Below are 16141 nucleotides of genomic sequence, written 5' to 3' on the forward strand. Positions count from 1 at the left end.
ATATATATATATTGTGTGTTCAAAATGGACCCATATTCTCTTTTACAAACGAAAAGGCTGGTGTTTTTCACTATGTCAATAAATCCCATAAAAGAAAGTATTGTTGCTGTAAATGCTCAGAAGTGCACCAAATGTTCATTAATGCACAGCTGACTATTTATTCATGTCTGAGCAATGTTTGCTAAAAACCAACAGTGCCGAGCTGACTAAGGAAATTACGCAGCCATTTTTCCAAAAATTAAACTAACTGATTTAGAGGGTCTGACTCTGTTGGTTTGGTTTTTTTTCATGGGATTTATTAACGGTAAGGAAAATATAGACTATATGAAAGCATCTGTCTTGCTTTTATTTATTTTATTTTTACCTATTGTTACCTCACATTAACTACCAACAAAACTCATAGCAGCATCATGTGCAATCATGGTCAAATGCCTTCTTGTAGGAAATTGAAGTATTACAGCATTGCAATGTAAATATGTAAGCTCATGTGAATATATGAGTCTGTCATGGGCATTCAGCCATATGGAAGACTGTGCTGCTGAAACTCATTAGTTTAAAAACCTTATCACACTTCCGTACAGTTTAAGTGATGAAATTCACACCATTAACCCCTAAAAGAGGGGGTCAGAGTGGAAGGAGTGTCTGGAGTGTGGGAGACCCATTAGGGAGAGGAATGAAAGACAGAAAGAAGAGGGACTGGGGGTTTGAATTTAAGAGACAGACATAGACTAAACACGTTGAGATAACAAGCTTAGAATGAGTGACGTCGTTCTGCATGACTAAAGGCTGCTTTATACTTCAGACACGTGCTGCCCAGATCATCAGATAGCTTTCTGCTCGTTGGACTGGGGGTTCCACATCCGTAGTTTAGCAACTTTAAGAATCAGACAGCCGACGCCTACTCTCCACAACAATTGGCCAGACATGTTTAAAGTGATGGTTCGGAGTAATTTCACCCTAGGGTCCTTTGCACCATGATCTCGAGCCAAACACCCCCCCAGAAGCTTTTTTCACCTGGGTCGAACATTGGGAGCGTTATCAGCTGAATAGCTTAGCGCAGAGGCTAATGGATCCGAAGTGTCTCTTAACATTACCTCACTAATAATGCCCGAAATGATACCAAACGTCTACAGTAGTACAAATGCACTCATAAAACGATGGATTGTAAAATTTGTAAGTACACCAGAAGTTTATGTAAATAACACTTGCCTGCTGGCTTCTGCTCTCTGCTGCTGCTGCTGTTGTTACTACCGGGCAGTAAGAGTGCTTAGGGACATCTACAAATTACAACACCGAAAAGAGATGCAACAAAAATATTTATTAATTTAATGATTAAATAAGGTAATGTCTCCAAACTTACCTCAATTATTACTTGTCTCCTGCTAGTTATACTACAGCACTTATTAAAAAAATAAGTTAAATTAAAAATATTTTTGTTGCATCTTTTTCGGTGTTGTAATTTGTAGATGTCCCTAAAAGCAGTCGCTTACAACAACAACAACAGCAGAGAGCAGAAGCCGGCAGGCAAGTGTTATTTACATAACCTTCTGGTGTACTTACAAACTTTACAATCCATCGTTTTTATGAGTGCATAACCTATATATATACTAGTGTAGACCTTTGGTATCATTTCGGTACTATTAGTGGGGTAATGTTAAGATACACTTCGATCCATTAGCCTCTGGTAAGCAATTCAGCGCTGCCACTACCGCTAACTCTCCCAATGTTAGACCCAGGTGAAAAAAGCTTCATGGAATTATCTTCTCGAACCATCACTTTAAGAGTGAAGGTTTAATCTGTTAGGCAAATTATTTATTATCAAGGATGAAACACGCTTTGAATATGGACATAGAGGTGAAGCGGTTTCTGACTAATCTTAGTCTACACAGGCTTGTAGAGGAGCTGACATAAACACCTCTAAAATTTGAGCTACACACTAAGCATGCCTGCAGTACTGTCTTGTGCCTGTTGGCTGAGCAGGGAAGCACATCTGAACAGAATTGAAGTAAGTTTAAAGAAATAAACAAAAACAGCGGTCGGATAGAAGTTGTTTATTAGATTTGTTCCTAAGATCTGAGATGTGTTTCAGTATCCATATTTGTCATTTCCTGTCTGTTTGGTGAATACAACAGTGCCCCGTACTTAGCATAATAATGTTACGTATGCACATATTTATGCCGACACCTTTGCAATGTCTGCATATAGTGCCTGCTTGAAGACAGAATCAAATGCATTATATAATATTTAAAGTCATCATTAGTAAATTAAACTGCTGTCAATAAGGCAACCTTTCGTAAAAGCAATCCTGTCTTTGTCATGAGCTTCAGGGAATGTAGGACCCAAATGCAGAGACCAGGCAGAATAGAGCTTGAATATTTATAAAGAAAATCCTACAACAAAAGGTGTCCAGCAAAAACAGCAGGCAAAGAAATCCAGAAATGAAGTAAAAGACAAAACAGGAACCACGAACACCGAGACTAAACAGGTCAACTAAACACACAGACACTCCAAACAGAAATAACAACCTGACAACAGACCATGGAAACACAGAGACTAAATACAAGAGGTAACGAGCAAACAAGGGACAGGTGATAAGGTGAAAACACATCAGGGCGGGGCAGAACAATCAAACAGGCGGGAAAACACAAGACAGGAAGTAAAACAAAGACTAGGGAGGAAAACAGAGACTTCAAAATAAAACAGGAAACAAAAACATACAACCATGACAGTCCTCTAGAAATTATGTTATATACAACTAATTTTCAACAGCAAATACATTTTGAAGGAAACGTATGACCAGATTACGTTTTCTGTTAACCTGATTAGAAAATGACTGATTAATTATAATGAATTAATTAATTCATTATTAGGGGTCCAAGCCCGAGGGGGCATGGGAACCGCGTAATGCAAGGCATCGCGGTTCACAGCTTCAATGGAGCGTGGAACCCTATTGTTTTTGTAAGGATTATTCTTCTTCTTCTTCTTCTTCTTCTTCTTCTTCTTCTTCTTCTTCTTCTCCGCGTAAAACTCAGACTGCAGCCTAAACCGTACATGGTGGGGGGTTGCAATTTTCAGGACTGGTCCAAAACCCCGCAAGGACCTCAGGCGTAAACATTGACCCATTTCCACCACTAGGTGGCGCTATAGCAGACAAAAACGCGTTTGGCCCTATAACTCCCACACCGTACACCTGACATTCAAAAAACATACATCCACGCGTTCCCTGGATCCAACTGAATCACGTGATATAGGCCATGCCCATTTCCGCCTAGACTTTTATGCGTGAAAAATCGTGATTTATCAAAAACCTACTTTTTCGAACCCGATATGCACCAAACTTGGAACGTACATCCCCGAAATTTCATGCGTTCCATCTGGGGCCAATCCTGAGGCCATCCCTAGAATGGAGTACCGAGGGGTCAAAGTGGGCGTGGCCTATGGGACCCAATGTGACCCAACTCTAGATTCACCACTTACACTAATGTGAACAACTTTAAATTTACAGGGTAGATGGACAATGGGCCATGGATCACACCTACCAAAAATTACACATGTGGACCACTAGGTGGCGCTATAATGTTTTTTTGTCATTAACTCCCACAATATACATTGCACATTAGAAATTCTTACATCCACGTGTTCCTTGCATCAAGCAATTACCTGATATAGGCCACGCCCATTTCCGCACAAAAGTCTTTTAGCAATATCACGCAATGTGCAAAACCAACTTTTTCGAACTCGTCCTAGGCCGTGCGACCGATCTGCACGAAACCTGGTAGATAGCATCTCCAGATGGACCTGACAAAAAGTTATTGAAGGAATTTTGCTACGTTACAGTATGCGCATTTGACGACAAAACAAATTTTCCTAGCTAGCTACCACACACATATCATATCATATCTCGGTTAAATGTAATGTTATCAGCAAACAACTTGAGATGCTTGTTCAATATTCCACTGCGATGCTCTGTACCAAATTTGGCGAAGATCGTTCTTTAGGGGGCGCTATAAGCAGCGTTTATTTGTTTCGCCCAATAACTCAATGCATTTCAATGGGAAATTTGCAATTGCAATATCTCTGCCACAGTAAAAGCAATCAACACAAAACTTGTGATGCTCGTTCGACATGCCACTCTGAGGATCTGTACCAAATTTGGTGAAGATGGGCCATTAGTGGGCACTATAATCAACGTATAAGTGTTTTGCCCTGTTAATCAATGTTAATGGAATATTTGCAATGGGAATGTATTACAGAGCTTGCAGCTCACACTTCTCCATAATTACTAATGTTTATCTCCTAGCGTTACGATTTGGTTTTCGCTTTCGCGTGCTCCCCTGGTGTTCTACAATCAACAAACTTCCTAACACACCTGACAAAGATTCTACAACCTTCACAGTGGACAAATGTAACTGTTTTTCAATCCAAAATCAACACCATTCATAGGCGCTGATACCGTGCAATTACACATTGCAGTTGGTGCTAAGTGGAGAGTCTGTCATAGTGTGATTGGTTATGTCAGTGGCATTGATTCTTAATTTCACACGAAGCTGATCGCGGTTACGTGTCAGTTAAACTTTTCATCTCCAATCCTATCTGTATTTATGAGAAGTGGCGCTGTCCTGAGTTGAAAGCCTACTTTACGGCTTTATTATCGAGTTTGTTTATAATAGAGAATTGTTAAAGGTAGTCTGTATATGCATGGAGATAAACCGTTAACCACTACATTTGCCACGGCAGAGTACCGCAGACATTGTGCATCAACCCTCTCGATATTCTCCGACGTTTGCCCCTCGTACTTAATGCTTCAGGTCCCGCATTGGCGCAGATTCCTGGGTCATCGGGGGTGACTGCCGCGGCTCCCTGGGGCGTCGGGGACGACTGGCGTCGGAGGCGACTGGCATCGGAGGCTTGGGCCCCGTCATAACTGCTTGCAGTTCTAGTAATTAATTAACAGTTGCTAAAATGTTGTTACTTAACACCTCATTAAAATGTTTACTGGCAACGTATTTCATTAGTTTTCCGCCAAAATATTTAATCTTGCCATACAATATCCATTCTAGTGTCTACTGCATTGTTTATGGTTATGTTTAAGCATGCAGAACTTAAATAATGTAAGGGAAAGATTGTAGTCTGATTTAAAAGAGAAAAATTCTGCAGCGACTTGAGAAAAGTGTTGAGGACATTTGACTGAACATCATTTTTCCTAACCAAAGTGCTTCTGTTGCCTATAACCCTAACCACAGACAGGACTCTGGATGCGGACCTGGATCTCTGGGGTCACAGTCCTATGCCTTGTTCGCCTGTTTAGTAATAAATAAACTTCTACGAGACATGGTTGTGTAAAAAAATGACTCGTAGTGTAAAAATAAGAGATCTACAGAACATCATATATAATTGTAAACGACAGTTTCAAAGACAAACTTTCCAGAGCATAAACTAGCCAGTTTCTTTGTGTCCCTTATCTTTTAATAGAGTGCTTACAGTAAAGGAACTATAAATGCCTCAGTTCAGCAGTGTGATGTGGTAAACTCAGGACTGTAATGGACTTTTATAAAACTCCCCATCTACCAGTAAAGAGCTGCTCCTGAGGGAGGCCATCTTAAAAAAAATACAGAGGTGAAGAAAGGAATGGTCTAACAACTGTACTTTGGCATGCACTGAGAATTTACCAGCCCAACTTTAAAGTAGGTCTGACCTTTGACCCGCACGCTCCCTGTGGGTACAGGAAACCCTGTAAGGAGGCGTAGGGAGAGGAAGTTCCACATTCCACATCTGACGGATGCAAAAGACACCCGCCCCCCTTCCTGCCCTTCACTTATTATTTTTCTGTATCAGCTGGATGCGAAGGAAAGAATTTCGATCATTCAGTGACGAAGTGATAAGGGCAGTGCCAAGAGAGAATGAAGAGCTTTCAGTACGCAGTCAAACATTGGCATTGTTTGCACTTATGTTTATGAAAACAAGAGGAAATAGAAGACATACTCTCTTCACGGGGCCCAACGTCCTTCACACATCTGGTCTGCTTAAGATGAACTGTAAAAACATTTCTCACAGACACTGATTGGACACTTAAACCATTTATTACTGACAGATAAGATTCTGCTTTTCCAGAAACCAGACATTATAAATTCTCCTTTGTTTTGGTCTGTCAACCTTTGTTTCTGACTCATTGCGTGCATGTTTAAGCTATAAATTTCCCAAGGCCTAAGAGTCTTGATCCAACTAAACTTTTACTCTTACATGTGTGCATTACCCAACGGATGTACTTGTTTGTGAAAACAATGGATTTTCACAGATGTAAAATGTCTGGTGTCTCTAACTTTACGTCTATCTTTTTTCCATCCAAATATTTCCCCTGAAGAGAGTATGGCGTTGAGAACTTCACTAAACTGGTCAAACTGATCCTTTACAGCTGTCTGGATTGGCTAAGACCTGACACAGCTGTGGCGATTAGGTGATGGTTGTTAATGGGTAAATGATGGCTATAGTCATGTCAACATCTTTGTGTGGCTACTCTATGTGCTAGTGAGATTCTTTTCTTTGAGTATTATCATCACTGTGTCCAATTGGTTATTTGTTTTTTTAACCTTTGCTCTACGGAATATTTCATCTTTTTTCCGCCCATTGTTGTGGTTTTCTGGCCTACAACTTTACTGTTTTGTTTCACTCTTTCATCGGTGTGATTTTCATCCGCAGCAGGCAGCTGTTTTCTGCTAAAACGGTCTACGGACCCATTGCTCAACACTTAACAGCAGGCACCTAGCAACTAGCTATTGATTGTAGTTGAACATTAAGCAACTAAAGAGCTAGGTATTTCCCTCAGAAGATGGTGGAGACCAATATAGAGCCTTAATGGAACACGCCGACTTATTGGGACTTTAGCTTATTCACTGTATCCCCCAGAGTTAGATAAGTCCATACATACCCTTCTCATCTCCGTGCGTGTTGTAACTCTGTCTGACGTACCCAGTGCTAGCTTAGCCTAGTACAGATCCTGGAGGTAACCGGTTTCAACTAGCCTACTGCTCCGAATAAGTGACAAAATAACGCCAACGTGTTCCTATTTACATGTTGTGATTTGTAGAGTCACAGCGTGTACAAATAACAAGGTCACATGAGACACAGCCATCTTCTAACCGTATACATACTGGGAACTATATTCTCAGAAAGGCGAAGCACTGCTACTTCTGCTACTTGTGCATTGTCCTGAAATAATAATAAAAAAAGAAATTAAAAATAAATAGTAAAAGCATAGTGACCTTGTTATTTGTACACCCTGTGACTATACAAATCACAACATGTAAATAGGAACGTGTTGGCGTTATTTTGTCACTTATTCGGAGCATTATTATATGATACATTATTTAATGAGAGTCAATACTGGACGTTGATTAGGCAAGGCAAGGCAGCTTTACATAAAACATTAAAAAGCAGTTAGAATGATTAGGTGAATCGACACTTGACAACATTGTCGCCATAACAACTTTAAAAGTTTAAATATGTCAATATTGTGTTTACAGCTTGTAGTGGCCAAACAATCAGTTAAGAACAAATTATTACAAAAATGTTTATCTCTCGTTCAACATAAAAACATAAGATATGAGCAAAGGGAAATGGATTATGTTTCTGTGGAAAGAGGGTCATGCGAGATACTTCATGAATATATGCTGGTATTCCCATGCTTTTTGCATATAATGATAGAGAAATTGAGACATTGAGCGTGAAGATGGATATTAATCTGGACAGAGATGAGAGACAGACACAGAGAGCCTGAGAGAGAGAGTGAAATAATGAAACTGATTGTTTGGTGGGGGTGAATATTTTAATTTCATGAGGTTTCTGCTTTTGGGGGGGGGGGAACAGAGATTTGGCTAGCTGACTCTCCAGCCTCACCACCCACTCCCCTGGCAGAGAGCGTATTGCAGGCAGGCAGAAAAAAATCAAGCTCCCCACAGCACTTCCAAAAGTCCTCATTGTTGTTTTGCATCATAAGTGGATTGTATTCCTTAGATCGGTCATAAAAAGGAAAAACAAGCAACCCCAAAATTGAGTAACGAGAAAATAATTTAGGCACACAAAACATCTTAGTTCACAAGACATGGGCACAATCATAATCTCACAACAGAGTTGGCAACTCTACGGAGAAAGTGTGGTCAAATAAAGGGATACAATCCCTAGTCCTGTGCGCTACAGTAGGTGGTGTAGTAAAACAAAGCAGTTTACGTGGTCTCTAAAGCATGAAAAACCAGAGCAGCATGAGAAACTGAGCATGAGGCACCCTGCGTCCTCACCAGAAAACATGTTTAGCAAATCAATGCTCTCTTTTGTGCTGTGAGTCTTTCCCTCTTCAGTTCTCAGAAACTGGGAGTGGTGCAGGGTTTTATAGAGGAAAAAGAAACTTTGACTTAGAGAACAGTAGCTACCATCTGCATGAGCTCACTGTCTCGCCTCATCCTATGCAGTGGACATGGAGAGATAAAGAAACATCCAGAGGGAAACTGAGAGAGACCAATGACATGGCAGGGCAACCGTTATAGACAATATGCAGATGGAGAGATTCTGTCCTTTCCACCATGGGAGAAGCCGCCACAGCTGATGTGGAACAGGAAATGACACACATCTCGGGAAGCTGAGCACAATGACAGTCCACTGATCTTTTTTTAATATAGACGCTCTCTGTTTTTCTGGGAACAAGATCGTCTGTGTCTTTGTCTGCATCTATAAATGGCAAACATCTCTGTGTTCCATGAAAACAAGTCCATACCTTCTGAATCCAGTTCCCATGACTGTCATCTACTTCCCTGTCTGCTCAGGATAACGGCACAGAGAGGAATGCTGTAGGTTTGGAAAAGATCAAAGACTCCTTTGAATATATTTTTACCAAAGAGTGGAAGCCCTGTACTGGTGGTTTTCAGGTTCTGGCTTTGTTTGGAGGATCATAACCTCTAGGCCTTGAGGACATTTTACAACCCCTCGGCATATAAAACCTTTTCAAAGCAAATCATAAAACTCACAAATGCATGACATTCATGGTGAAGCAAAAATGTGTTTCTTAGTCATTGAAAACATTTTTTAACTTGGAGATGCATCTGTTGCATCTGAGTTGCACCTGACAGTAGTAGAGCCATTTTGGCCTGAAAACTGTCTCAATATGAACCATTGCAACGTGGTATCATGACTTCGCGTAAACATACACGCCGACTTTCTTAAGCCAAGTGGCGTGTTATCTTTACGCATTTTGAGCTATCCGCATGTATGTCTACGCTGTATACAGCGGACATAAACATACACGCCACGTGGCGTGTTATCGCCATCTTGCCGCGTTATTGCAAGAACGTGTTAGAAGAAAGCAACGGTTGAGTTTTAGGAAAAGAAGAACCAGTTGGGTTTAGGAAAAGAAAAACGGGGTTGGCTTTACGCAAACGAGAGCAAGGAAACGCCACACGCGGGACGCGATCCCTGCTCTCCTGGATGAAAGTCCTGTGTTATTTGACCCATCCACCACCCAACCAACCTCCCTATGCGGATTTCCGCCATTTCATACTACTCCCTGCGGCGTAAATTCTAACGCAATCGCAAGATAATGTAAGTCAATGGAGTCCAAACGGTGTTGATAAACACGCTAAAAAGTGAGTTTGCGTCTTTATAACATGCCAATAATGGCATATGAATTGGCGTGTCATACATACTCCATTTCATGAGATCAGTCTGACCATTGGGTGTATTAAATAAACTCTTTCTAACTCTTGAACTTATATCAGTTTGAACTCTTCTGATTAGAGCTGCATTTCCATGATGCAATTAAACAGGATCCATCTCCGCTGATAAAAACTAATTGTCTGTCAGTATAGGAGGAGAGATAGGTTAGTGAACTGATTTACTGGCACTGCAGCATGCTGGTTTGTATTAGAGGCCTGTTGTAGCTTTACATATCAGCAGAAGACATGATGCATAATGTCAGTTTTAATTCTGGAAGCCCCTCAATCCAAATCTGCAATCAGGAGCCTCATCCATCCCTGTTGTCCCTCTCCCCTGACCCTGACCATGACAGGGCCTATTGGAAAAGAACTACCAACTGTGTAGCAATAATGAAGAAAGTGTGCATGTGTGTGTGGGTGGAAGGGAGGGGAGGGAAGCAACAACCTGCTGCTATCACTAAAACTCCTGGACGGGAGGATTTTCTTAAGATTGTTAGAAAGAGGAATTCAGTGGGCATCACTGGTTTTTCTTGTGTGAAAATAAAGCTGTGGAGCAGTAGTAAATATATGGGGAGACGCTTAGACATACAGACAGTAACCAGCTGTTTGTGTATGTTAATACACAATGTATCAGGCAAAAGCGGGAAAAGAAATTGCATTGGTAGCTATTGCTACTCGTCAAGGATTTTAAGGATATTAGCCACTGTGTGGACCTGTTAAAACTTAGTAAGGCTTCGAAGTCATGCCTAAAAGAAACCTAGCCTGTTAAATCTACACATCATTCCTCATGTGTGTATATATATATATATATATATATATATACACATGCAAATAATTTAATTATACATACGTGTATGTATATGTGACAAAAAATATCTTGATTTTTTTTTTTAAATCTTCCCCTAAACCCTAACTTTGTTTGTCCGACATTTGGTTTGGGGAAAATAGCAACTTTTTAAATTGGCAACAGTTGTCTAGAAACAACATAGATGATAGTAGTGAAAATTAATAAAACAGTGAGTTATGCGAAGTAAAACCAAAACAATCAGCTGAAATATGCTAAAAAGATCCATAGAGCTGTGGAGATCTGCAGTTGGATAATTTGCCAGTTCATCACTATCAGTGACCCCTTTTTACATTAACATCTCTTGTTATTAGAAAAAATATCTGTGTGTGTGTGTGTGTGTGTGTGTGTGTGTGTGTGTGTGTGTGTGTGTGTGTGTGTGTGTGTGTGCGTGCGTGCTTCTACAGAAAGACAAACTTCACTTAAAGGATAACACACAGGAACACAGACACATATACAGTGCAGCTTTCAGACAAAAATCTTCCCCATAATTTATGAAATGAACATCAAAAGATCACATCATATTTCTCCTTTCCTTTTCTTTCGGCCTCTACAATCAAAATAAATTCTTTTTACCGCCCCTTTTTCTTTTTTTCTGTTTCTGTCAAAGCCAAGTGTGACCTGCCTTCCTGCACCTAGCTGTGGTCCAGCTTTAAGAGCCTATAAAAGTAGCTCACTCTTACGTTTTAAAATGATTGGTGCTGTTTAAGGAACAAGAGGACTATTGTTGTTGTGGACAAAGAAGCACCTCTTTTAAAATACACACGCGCACTATTACACACATATACACACAAACCTAGTGAAACACACATAAATGTTCATATACTTTTACTAAAGATTAAGTAATTATAAAGTACTTCAGTGATGGAAGAGAGTAAGGAATCCTTCCCCCCCCCCGAACAGCAAGTGTCGAGTCATAGCTTAGCAACCATGACTATGCACTTCAGGCTGTCCTTGGGATTTGTGTGCATGGTACTGTAGTAAAAGTGAAACTCAATATCTAAAGAGTTTGGAGTGTTGTGTTTTTATTTAGGCTTTTCAAAACTAAAAACACAAGAGAAAAAGTATAAGGAACGGATTAAACTGTGTTTGTCTGCTCTAATGTAAACTGCTAATGTTAGCATATCCAGCTTACTTAACAGTAATTAAAAGTAATTTACATAACAGGATCTCCCTATTTTCCCAGGGTGCTATGTTTCCAGGGCATGTGTGTCTCTTGATATAAACTAAAATTGTAAGTGGTTTGTAAGGGCTATCTTCACAGTTCAAATTACAACACAAAGAAGGGAAATTAATGCTTCTAATGTAGTTTGAATGGTACAATTCTGTTCAGCTACTGTGGAGATATCAATGTCAAAAGTCAAGAAAACTGTCTTGCCCGCAAATTTGAGGGCATAAGTTTCAAGGTGTATAAATAACATCAGTAGGTTATATGCTGTGGGTGATTTCAACATATTGACCCAGGGAAACATATGTTGAACATTTGACCAAGGGGAAAAACATTGCTGAGAACATAAAAGTATTTGAAAGGTGTCCCTAATGTATCATATAAAGAGTACATTGAGCTGGGGAACATATGGACCCTGGGAACATAGATACACTCCCAATTTAATGCAGTGTTACCTCCCAGGCCAAGAAGCATTTCATTAGCTAACTACATTTTGTGGGGTTACAGGTTACGTTAAACACTGTGTAGTATTTCCCCACTGTGTTACAAGTTACCGTTAGCAGCCCTGTCCTGCTCTTTATTGGATTTGGGGAAGTTTACACTCCAGCAACTCCAGCCAGTGTTACTTGAGATAGCAATTTGTTCATCAAACACAGTAAGTCCTTAAACGAAAAGCCTTTTCTTGTTAAAAGTAAAACATACTGTTTGAAAATACGAACAATAAAGCATAACTCTAACACCCTTCTTCCAAGCATTTAAGCTAGCCTACCAGGGTTATGTTAGAATGAAATAAGAGCCTGATGTTACATTTTTCCTTATAATACTTCTAATACTTCTGTAGTACTAACTAGCTCTGCACAGCAATACAAGAACAGTGAGGTCAGTGAGATCTTCTAGTGAGGATGCTGACATGCAGCTTTGGCCTCAGTCTTTTAGCATAATCTTAAGGATGAAGCCATCCCATGCATAATTGAGACAACTATTAAAAAGTCAGACTGCATTTTCAACCACCTGAAAAAGTTAACTTTATCTGAATAAGCTAGTTGGTTAAAGCTGATCAAATTTGCTAGCGAAAGTTATTTCAGCCGGCAAAATAGGCAGTAAGAAATGAAAAGCTGCTTTTGTCTACCTTCGTCTGAAATCAAGGACCTATTGTTTCGAAAATTACTAAGAATTTCAAGTTAACATTTGAATCTTTATACGGAATGGAAAGATTGACAGGCGTAGCAACAGTAAATAATGGGGCGGGGGCTAAGAGAACTGTCAATTGATTGGACAGATGTGTGTATATAATTCTAACAATATACTGTATATCATTTAGATTGTCATAATATATCCCAGACAACAAGAATTTCATTCAATGACCTCGATGTTGCCGCCATGACCTTATCCATCTTACAGCGATAAAAGAGTTAGTTTCACTTCCCTTCTGACAGTACAGGCATCCAGTTTTTGAGTATTTGTGCGACCTTGTGTGTATTAAGGCGGTTAGTCATTGGCCTTGTGTTGCCATCTGCCGACTGTTATCATCAGCCACAGCACATGCATGGTACGAGGACAAACGAGGGGAACAAAGATCAAGATGAGTAGAATAAACCTAAGATATTGTGTTTCATGTTGTGGCTGGGAGATTGTTGCCTCATGGGACTCTGAACTTAAACATACTTTAGCCCTGATCACAGACAAATATGTCCCATAACACAAACTCTCTCTTCTCCCCCCCATTTCCGGAACTTTGTCTTCAATATTGTCCTGTGGACACCTTCTGTTTCAAACTCAATCCCTCTCTCTGTGCGACTCATTGGAAAACACGCACCATGTATTCCACATCAATCAAATCTGACGGTTCTCACAATAGGAAAGTTGGGTAAAGGTGTTAACGATGGACGTCCTCTGGGATGTATGCATTTGCAGACAGCAGTCAGGAAACGTTATGGTCAACAAAGAAAGTCCTCGGGGCTGTAGGAAAAATGTGACCAGAGTTGTGGGTCACCACAGCAACGCCATGTGTTCCCCATCAGGACTTGTTGTGAAACTGCAAAGGAAACAATTAGATCTCCTCAAAGTCCTCTCATATTTAATCCACTTTTTTGAGAAAAAACATGTTTTCAGTGCAGGACTTTTTCTCAGGAGCAGGGATTAGGTCTCTTATGGCTTTTTTCCATTGACAAAGTCAAGGTAAAACACTACCCTCTACATCTTCCTGAAATTAGGAATATCAACTTGATGTAATTTACATGTAAACAAGATAGTCAACTGAGAAGTCATTAATTCAGTCAGTTAACCATATTCATACATCGACCTTTACCCTGATTTCAAGGAATGTGCCCTATAGCTAAAATGGCTGTGGGCGTTGCATCCCCCGTGTGGGAAAATGAAAATTTTTTCCAGGCTGGCAAAATTGGACTGTGGGCTGGGCCAGCTGGATGGGTCGGTGGGGGCAGAAAGACCTTGAGGATTACATGGATTCCCTGACACTAATGTGACTGGCTGCAGTCCATTTCAATCAGGGCCAAGATCACAGCTGGGTATTTGACTATAAATCTAATTATCCACACTTGGTTTTTCCCATTGCTATGTTTTGTTTTATTAGTTTTAACCATTTGTTAAGCAATTTCTACTGCTGTTTTGAAAGTGCAATATTCATAAAGTTGTGTACATAAAGCTATTTATGGCTGCAATTAACAATTATTTTCATTATCAATGAATCTATTGATCGACATTTCCTCTAGCGCCACCATGATATTGACATTTCTGGTTTTGATTGAAATATCTCCACAACTATAGTATGAACTACCATGACACTTGGATCACACATTCATTTTTCTTTCTCAAGATACATTTTAATAGATTTGTTAATCGCTTAACTTTTAAATCTAGTGCCATCATCAGGTCAAAATATTACTTTTTTCCAGTAGTTTTGTTACAGTCCAACAGTCCATAACTCAAAGATATTCATTTTACAATAAAAACCTCACATTTGAGAGGCCTATGCGCTCCATTTTTGCTTCATAAATCACTCATTACATTTTCTGCTGATCGATCAACAAAAATAATTGCCTAAGTCATTTTTTTTTTTTAAATGATTTTGTTGCCTAAATCATCTCCTCATGGTGCTGGCCACCTCTGGTAAAATTGCCTAAATCCTCAGTTGAACAGGTCATGTGATTCTAAACCTTAAGTATAATTGCCTATGTCAAGCATGTGACTTAGGCAGTTTTATTTTTTGTCTTTTCTGAAAAACCTGAAAAAATTACTTAGGCAATTATTTTAGGAAGGTGACGATATATTAGTGCTGTCAGTTAAACGTGTTATTAACAGCGTTAACGCAAACCCATTTTAACAGCGTAAATTTTTTTATCGCGAGATTAACATTCTTTTTGGCCTAGCAAACTTTGTAGTTTTTTTCACATGTTGTTGCAACAACTAGTAACGTTAGAAAAACTACAACACCACACCGGATCTAGCTAGACCGGAAACAAAACAACAGACACGCCACACACACTTGTTTGGGCTTGCGAGCTGGCCAAAGAGTAGTAGGCTAACGTTACGTTTTGAGTGGATGGCGAGCACGAGATGCCGAAATGGATGCCAATAAGATTCTGAATGGAAAGTGTACTTTTAAAAAGTTGCCAAATGGTTCCATTGATAAGACCAAAGTGATGTGTGTGTTTTGTCGTTGTGAACTGAGCTATCATTGCAGCACGTCCAGTCTGAAATACCACTTGATGGCCAAGCACACAGCTGATGCGAATTCTCCGCCCCCTCGTCAAAGCCAGGCGACAAAAGCACAGAGCAAGCCGATCCACTTTTCCATGTTGATAAGAGCATTAAAATGAGAAAAAATAATGGGACAAAAAGAAATCAAGGGACATTTAGAATAGATAAAAATGTGCGATTAATTGCGAGTTAACTATGACATTAATGTGATTAATCGCGATTAAATATTTTAATTGTTTGATAGCACTAACATATATATAATATCTGTCTCACTACCAAAGCTCCTGTGGCCTCACAAACTGTTACCCTCCATATATAAGTCAATATGCATACCTTTGTGCCCTTGGGTGTGATGTACATCGCCAGAGAACAGCTTTGTTGAGGAAATTGAGTTTTCCTTTTATAAACAGAAGGTCACTGCACCCTGGGCGATCCACTGTATGGAAGCTGTAATGGCATTATAATCACAGTGATAAATGTAACAGTGGGATTATAGAGGCAACACACCCGTGATGGACTTCATTACACGCAGACATAAACTCAGACACATGCAGACACATGATACAGGCACACAGGTGGTTGGTCTCTGAGGTGAGGGCCACACCTCATAGAGCCTGTGCGCCATTTCTCGCTCTTTCTCAGACACACACACACACACACACACACACACACACACACATACATGCATACACATACACACAGGCTGCAGCT

The 16141-nt window shown here is 39.9% G+C and overlaps 1 protein-coding gene across 1 annotated transcript in view; it reads left to right on the forward strand.

Annotated features, from left to right (window-relative positions):
* Positions 1-16141, forward strand: part of col4a2 (collagen, type IV, alpha 2) — an 82007-nt gene that overhangs the window by 23125 nt on the left and 42741 nt on the right. The window lies entirely within an intron of this gene.

This window comes from Perca fluviatilis, chromosome 12 (genome assembly GCF_010015445.1).
Source record: "Perca fluviatilis chromosome 12, GENO_Pfluv_1.0, whole genome shotgun sequence".
In the NCBI taxonomy this organism is placed as follows: Eukaryota; Metazoa; Chordata; class Actinopteri; order Perciformes; family Percidae; genus Perca; species Perca fluviatilis.